Source organism: Tupaia chinensis, unplaced genomic scaffold (assembly GCF_000334495.1).
Source record: "Tupaia chinensis unplaced genomic scaffold, TupChi_1.0 Scaffold000042_2, whole genome shotgun sequence".
NCBI classification, from domain to species: domain Eukaryota; kingdom Metazoa; phylum Chordata; class Mammalia; order Scandentia; family Tupaiidae; genus Tupaia; species Tupaia belangeri.
Window position 1 is genome coordinate 946920 of NW_006159498.1, and position 7272 is coordinate 954191.

The 7272-nt window shown below is 51.9% G+C and overlaps 1 protein-coding gene across 3 annotated transcripts in view; it reads left to right on the plus strand.

Moving 5' to 3' along the window:
• The window catches only part of ADCY9 (adenylate cyclase 9), a 141598-nt gene that overhangs the window by 106992 nt on the left and 27334 nt on the right, over positions 1–7272 (plus strand). The gene's annotated exons all lie outside the window — the stretch shown is intronic.

The following is a 7272-nucleotide window of genomic DNA, read 5'->3' on the forward strand; positions in this document are numbered from 1 at the left end:
GGGGGGGGGGGATGGTCACGCCGCAATCCCTTCTCCTCCATTCTCCTCTCGGGATCTTGGGCACGACACGCGCCCAGCGTGAGTTTTAAGCCACCGGGTCCGGTACGCGAACCGCGGTCGACTACGTGGGAATCCAGCGACATAGCCATTACGCTAACTGCTGGTTCCCAAAACAAAAAACTCTTCAAAGAAAGAAAAAGAAATAGTGGGGCTTGTCCTGCGGCCTAATGTTAAGGGAGCCGGATCTCTCACGGCCAACTGTGTGGTGTCAGTCCTGGCCTAAGCAGCTGTAAAACGCCAAGCGTGTGCATGTGCGTACCCATAGTCCCAGCAGAATGGACACTTGGGAGAAGGGACTGCAGCTTGACCATGCCCCCTTGGGGGTGTTCTCTCCTCTCTCTCTCTGTCCTTCTCTGGCAAGCACACATGCCCTCTGACAAATAATAAATAAACAGTCTGCTGGCTCTGAAATGAGTATGTCAAGTCTCTTAAAAGTAATTTTTCAAATTGTAGCTATAGCTTTAGTTGTGTGTGTTTCCATCAGTGAGGAGAAAACACATCAGATATAACCTGACAACTCCTCACGGAATTCCAGGTAACAGGTAGCGAGCGGAAAAGGCGATGGGAAATCACCGTCGGGACTTTGTAGTCACGATTGCTGTAGGCGAGATGGTCCAGGAAGTCTAAAACCAGTGAAGTTTAAGGAGAAACAAATATTTGCATACCCTCAAAGCATCTCTCCCCAATACTTACAACTTACAGAGGGAAGATTAGTAACTTGATAGTGGACAGACCCCAGATCCCACCTTTCCTGCAAGAACAACCTGAGCAACTCTGAGCAGACAGGTCAGCGCCCTGTACCCCTGACGTGGCATGCCACCTCTGCAGCGCCCGCCCCCAGACAAAGAATCAGATGCAAATCCAAGGGTATTCTACAAAATACCTGACCAAGCGTTCTGACCCAGCACGGACGTTCAAAAGCATCCAAGTCACCACAGACACAGACTGGAGGGCACTGAGGAGATAGAACTAAATGCAACATGGGGCCCAGCCCAGAGCAGGACCACTGGGGAGGGGGACATCTGAATAAAGTCTGTAGTTCAGTTAGTAGAGCGTGGCAGGTGAATGTTTTTATTTGGATAACTATGTACTCTGGTTATATACGGAGGGGTGTATATGCAGACTCTCTGAACTGTCTTTCCCGTTCCCTGCAGAATTTTAAAATTCACACACACACACACACACGCGCGCGAGTCTTCAAAAAGTTTATGAAAAATGCACAGTTTGAAAAAACTATGCATGGATCACAAAAAAATTTTTGCACCAAAATAAACTCTACTTTCATTTTTCTACATTTTTAAAAAAGAATTACTTCATTTGTTTATTTTAATTTGACCAGAGAAGAACAGAACAAGACAGAGAGGGCAAGTGAGAAAGCAGGCCTCCAGGTTTGCGACTTGAACCATGGTTGGCCATGTGGGAGTCCAGCGTCTTAACCACCACGCCACCTGCCGGCCCCTCATTTTTCCACTTTTTAAAGCTCCAGTATGCGCACACACACACATGCATATGTGTGAGAGCTGAAACGAGAAGCTGTCTGGCATCTCTGAACTGGCATCATCACGGGGGAAGTATTGCACACGAGTGTGAAGTTTTCCCAAGTTACAGATGTCTCCTTTATGAGAAAGAGATGGGGAGAGAGGGAAAGGAAGGCAGACGGAGATAGGCGTCCTAGACAGGGTCTTGCTGTCAGCGATCCTCCATCCCCAGGCTCCCACCCAGCATGTTCAGGTTGGCCCAGGGACCGAGCCTCGGTCTCCCTGCAGTGCTGCGCCTGTGCACCGCCACGGCCGGGACAAGGCCTTTCTGAGTCTGCTCTCCGCGGGGTGATGGGCACCACACTGGCCGTGTGCCGCCTCGTGTCTGCCGAGTGTCAGACGGCCGCTCTCTGACGTGGCTCGTCACTGCCAGCCTGCGTTACTGAGCCCGTGGTCGTTGCAGGCTGAGGGGCTGAATGAGAAGTTCAGAGTTCTTTGACTTCGAGATTCTGTGTCTGAGTTTTATCTGCTGGTTGGTTGCTTTGCTTCAGTATTTGTAGGCTGTCTGCTTTGTTCTTATGGCTTGTGGGACGCCTTCCTTTTTCTGTGGCATTTACAGCTTCTGTTTTCCTCTCTATTCTGCCTCTATTTTTTCTCTAATATCTTATGAGTACAAACGATTGATTTTGAACTGTCCGTGGCTGTGCAGAACTCAGGAGTTTATGTAGCATTTGACACACCCCTGGCATAGGGGAGGCCGGTGCACGTGGTGGGGTAAGGGCTCTGCTGCCTGGGCTTACAGCCCGCCTACCATCTCCCGGCCACATCCCTTCTCTGCCTTAGCTGCTTCATGTGCAAAATGGGGCCAGTCCAGGTGCTTCCAAGGACAGCGTGGGGCACTGTGTCTGCTGAGTCCTTGCCAGGCCGTCGCTGGTTGCAGTCACCCTGCGCTGCAAACTTGGGAGTGAAGGCTGCAGTGTCTAGCGAGACGGCGTCAAGGTCATCACAGACTAAACAGGCTACGCCAGGCTTTCCTGAGTTGTTTCAGCCTCGTTTCTCAGAAAAGAGGTTTCCCTGCGCCCTCCCTTGACAGTAATGAAAAATGACAGCTGTTGGCTTAGAGATGGTTTTTCTTACGAAGAAAAATAATCCTGACGAGAAAACGATTTCGTAGCCCTGTGCCATATATTCGACCAGAAGCAGGGCCTACACGGAAATGTTCACAACTAGTGCAGATGCACCCTAGCGCGACAAGAGGGTAGAATGAGCTTCCCCCCAAGCTCACAGCCGCACGGGGAGAAGGGTCAGAGGGGAAAATGCAGAGTGTGCTCCTAGGCTTTCTCCAAGGACTCTCAGGTTACCCAGGCAACAGGAAGCAAGCTTTTTGGCCCTCAGTGTGTGCTGCTGGGGGACCTGGGAAGCTGGTTTTGAAGCTTCCCTTGGTGCCACTGTGCCAACAGTGCCACTTAATGGAGCCAGGAGGACAGTCACAGCTACGTGGGTCCCGTCACGGGAGGGAGGCACAGGAGAACAGAGTGCCAAGATTTTTCCTGGGTCCTCCTGGTTCAAGAAGGGAGGCCAAGGCGAAGCGCCCTGGAGTCTGACCCATCTGTTACCACCCTGGAATGGCCATTTCTGCCTCACAGTGCCTGGGTGGGGCTGTCGTAGCAATGCAGGGAGCACAGGGGCCCCCAGGCTGTCAGGAGTCCCAGGCGCGGGTCTCTAGGCTTGCCGTGTGATGGCGGAGCCCTCTACCCTCCCCGAGCGCAGCCTCCTAGCCCGTCGGAGTGCGCTTGAGCTCCAACAGCGCGGGCCCGTGGCTGTGCCTGGGGTCCTGTGGGCGACTGTATAAGCCCTCACCTCTGTACTAGAGCGTTTGCCACAGCGGGCAGAGGCCATGTAGCTGGAAATGTAGCACTGAGTCACCCACCTGTGACGACCACTGCCCCGCCTTCCCTAGTGCTCCCTGTCCCCACTGGCCTTCCAGCCCCTCACAGCCAGGACCTGCAGGAGGAGGTGCGGTGTCTCAGGCTGCGTGCCTCGACTCATCTTTAAGGAAGCTTTGTGAAGGGGACTGTGGTGCCAGCAGGCTCGACTGTCACTTTTGCGTATGTGTGGCCCTCCATGTGTGGGACACCTGATAGAGCCAGCAAAGCCCGTGCGCCACGGGAAATACCAAAGGAGCCATGGCCTCCTCTTAAAGTACAGCAGGTGGGTTCGAGGAGAGCGAGACGCTCGGAGCAAGCTGGTGCCAAATGGCTGGGGAAGGGCAGGTCCCACAGACGGCTGTCCTGTCTGTGACAGGGCATGGAATCGCCTTTCAGTAACCAGGGAGGAAATCAGAAGTTCTGTCATTGAGCACCGGCATTTGCTGAGCACTGAGTGCCACCGCGTGGGGCCAGGTGTGACAGGTGTTCCCAGCCAGGCTGCGGCCTCTGATCCTTCTTGGCTCAGCCCCCAGGGAGAAGGAGAGTTGGTGCTCACAACGAGGCCAGTTAAAGTACCCACGAGACACGCTTTACATATAGTCCACATTTTTGTCCTTGTAATTCCTGGAGATAGACATAACCCTATTTTACAAGAGAAGAACCAGCACTCTGAGATCCCACGCCTACTCAAGGTAGAACCAGGATTCAGCCCATGACAGTTTGATTCCAAGGCCAGGGTCGTTAGCCCCTGTGTTAACGCTTTCTCCTGTCAGGGCTTAAATGTGGTCTGAGAAATAGTCACTCGCTGTTTCCCTCTGTCTGCGAGACCGGGAAAGGGCCCTCCAGCCTAAGGTTTCTCTCAAGGAGTATCTCTCAAACCACAGTGTCAGCTTGTCTCCACACATTGGGCTGTGTCCCCTCCTTGCCCTGGTCTACCAGTTGGTCCCTGAAATGGCTGGGGTGCCCGGCAGGGGACAAGCCAGCACTGAAGCCTGTTGTTCCAATCCCCACAGAAGAGTCTCAGGAGTCCTGGTGGGCATCCATTGGGCACGTCTGTCCTCCACTGGGGACTTTGTGCTTGGTATTGGGTGTTTTTTCTTTTGAGAAGTTCAGTGGCACCATTGGCCGAATGTCTTGAAGTTTAAGTCAGTACCAAGAGGTGCTTTGAAACAATTTTATTGTATTTGTTGAGAACTGGAAATTTTTAAAATTTTTTTGAGAGGTTTTTGCTACAGGGCGCATGCGCTCGCCAGACAGACAGAGACAGAGAGACAGGAAGCGAGAAATCACCCTCCAGGAGGGATGGCCATGCCGCAATCCCTTCTCCATTCTCCTCTCAGGATCTTAGGCACGCACGCACACGCGCCTGGCGTGAGTTTTAAGCCACCGGGTCTGGGACGCGAACTACGGTCGACTACGTGGGAATCCAGCGACATAGCCATTACACTAACTGCTGGTCCCCTGGAAAACTGGAATGTTTTATCCCTATTAATAGTGTCAGGTTTACAGAGCTATAAGCAAATCTCCCCGACACTGCTATTTGCTCAGATACTTCAATTAATGCTTTCGCTAGCTACTTTTATCTATGTATTTTTCACTTTTTGAATGAATACAATGTTCAAAGTTTGTGCATTATGTCAGATTCCCGAACTGCATAACTCTTTAGAATCTTTCTTTCTTTCACTTAATACATCAGCCTGCAGTCTAACTCGGGATGTACCTGGGTCATATTCTTGTCCCTAGGCAGCAAATAGTTACTTGTTTTAAACTTCTGAAAAAATATCTAGTCTCCTCTAATTTTAATTTTTAAAAGCTTGCTAGCACTCATGTACACTCACCAGAGACACAGAGAGGGAAAGTGAGAAAGCATACCCCATGGGGGACGGCCATGCCACAGTCCCTTCCACATTCTTCCTTTCAGGATTTTGGGCACACATGCACATGCACCCCACATGTTTTTCAAGCCACAAGGTCCAGAGCTCAAACCACAGAGTCAGCCACGTGGGATCCAGTCACCTTACCATCACGCCACTGGCTGCCACCACCTACAGTTTAACGATTCTTGATGCAAGGAAATTGTTTTAAAGTCCTAAAGGAAACGTGTTCTGGGGCAGCTGTTTGATGACAGTTCCAAAGTTCCGGAGCACAGCAGTGATGGTCACAAGCCCACCGAGGAGATCCTGTCAGGGCTATGCTAGGCTGGCCTTGTCCTCACCTCAGTGCACCCTCACTACGGAGCTTTCAGCAAAGCTTTCCTGAGCCCAGCAGGTAGGTAGTGATGAAGACCCTGGGCTCCTACATGGCCAATTGTGGTTCGAGTCCTAGACCCGACAGAAAATCTTGCTGGGTATGTGTGTATGTGTGACTGAAATCCTGAGGGGAAACTAGAGGAGAAGGGATTGCAACATGGCCATCCTCCATGGGAGGTGATGTCTCACTTTCCTTCTCTCAGTCTCTCTGGCGAGTGCATGGACCCTATAGCAAAAACGTAAAGAAAAAAAGAGACGTTCCTACCCTCATTTCAAGGTTGTGGGGACGGAGGTAAAGTGGTTTGAAAGCCTCCAGACTGGTGAGCAGTAGAGCTGAGGTTCGAACCCTCCGTCTGTGTGGAACCAAAGCTTCATGCTTTCCTCTGTATTGTCTTGCCTTCTTTTTTCCCCTAGGTCAGCTAATTCTCAAAATGTTCAGGAATTCGGGAACCAGCAGTTAGCGTGATGACTATGTTGCTGGACTCCCACGTAGTCGACCGCGGTTCGCGTCCCGGACCCGGTGGCTTAAAACTCATGCCGGGCATGTGTGTGTGTGTGCCCAAGATCCCGAGAGGAGAATGGAGGAGAAGGGATTGCGGCGTGGCCATCCCCTCTGGGGGGGTGATTTCTCGCTTTCTGTCTCTCTGTCTCTCTGTCTGTCTGGCGAGTGCACGCGCCCTATAGTGAAAAATCTCTCCAAAAAAAAAAGAAAGTTCAGGAATTCCTAGGTGTGTAAATGCACACTGATTAGAAAGCCTGTGCTGTGGGAACAGGGGATGACGCACAGCTCGGGAGCCTGACTGAGTGTTCTAGTTTGGGTTGGTGGCTGGTCTGTTAACTTAGCAACATCTTTTTTCTAGAGATAGTCACGAACTGTAGCATTTACGCTTTCAAAGTGTGCACTGCCGTGGGTTTAGTAACTTTGCAAGGTTTGCCTCCGGTACCACCGTTGCCTTGGGAACATTTGTCAGAAGAGAAACGACCTGTCCTAGTTTATCCTAGTTGCTGTAACAGAATACCACAGTCTGGGGGACTTATACACAATAGAAATTCTTTCCTCACGGTTCTGGGGCTTGGGAAGTCCTGGGTCAGGGTGCCTCAGATTCTGTGTCCAGGGCAGGCCAGCTTCCCGGTTCACCGATGGTACCTTCTACGGGGTGCAGGATGAGGGTGCACTCTGGGCTCTCATGTATAAGGGCACTGACCTCACCAGGAGAGCTTCGTCCTCAAACCAAATCCTCTCCCAAAGGGCCTCCCAATGCCATCACGTGGGGATCGAATGTCAGCCTATGCATTTGGGGTACACAGATGTTCAGGCCATAGCAAACCCCATATCCATTCGCGGTCACTCTCCATGTCCTTGTCCCTGTCAACCGCCACTCTGCTTTGTGTCTGTATGGACTCCCCGCCCCTGACATTGCCTACCGATGGAATTGCCAGCGTGTGGCCGTTCGTGTCTGGCGCCCGTCAGCTGGCATGATGTCGTCAAGCTCCATCCGTGTTGCGGCCCGTGCTGTGGCCGAGTGGCCACCCGCTGGGCTCGGCGGCAGTGCTGGG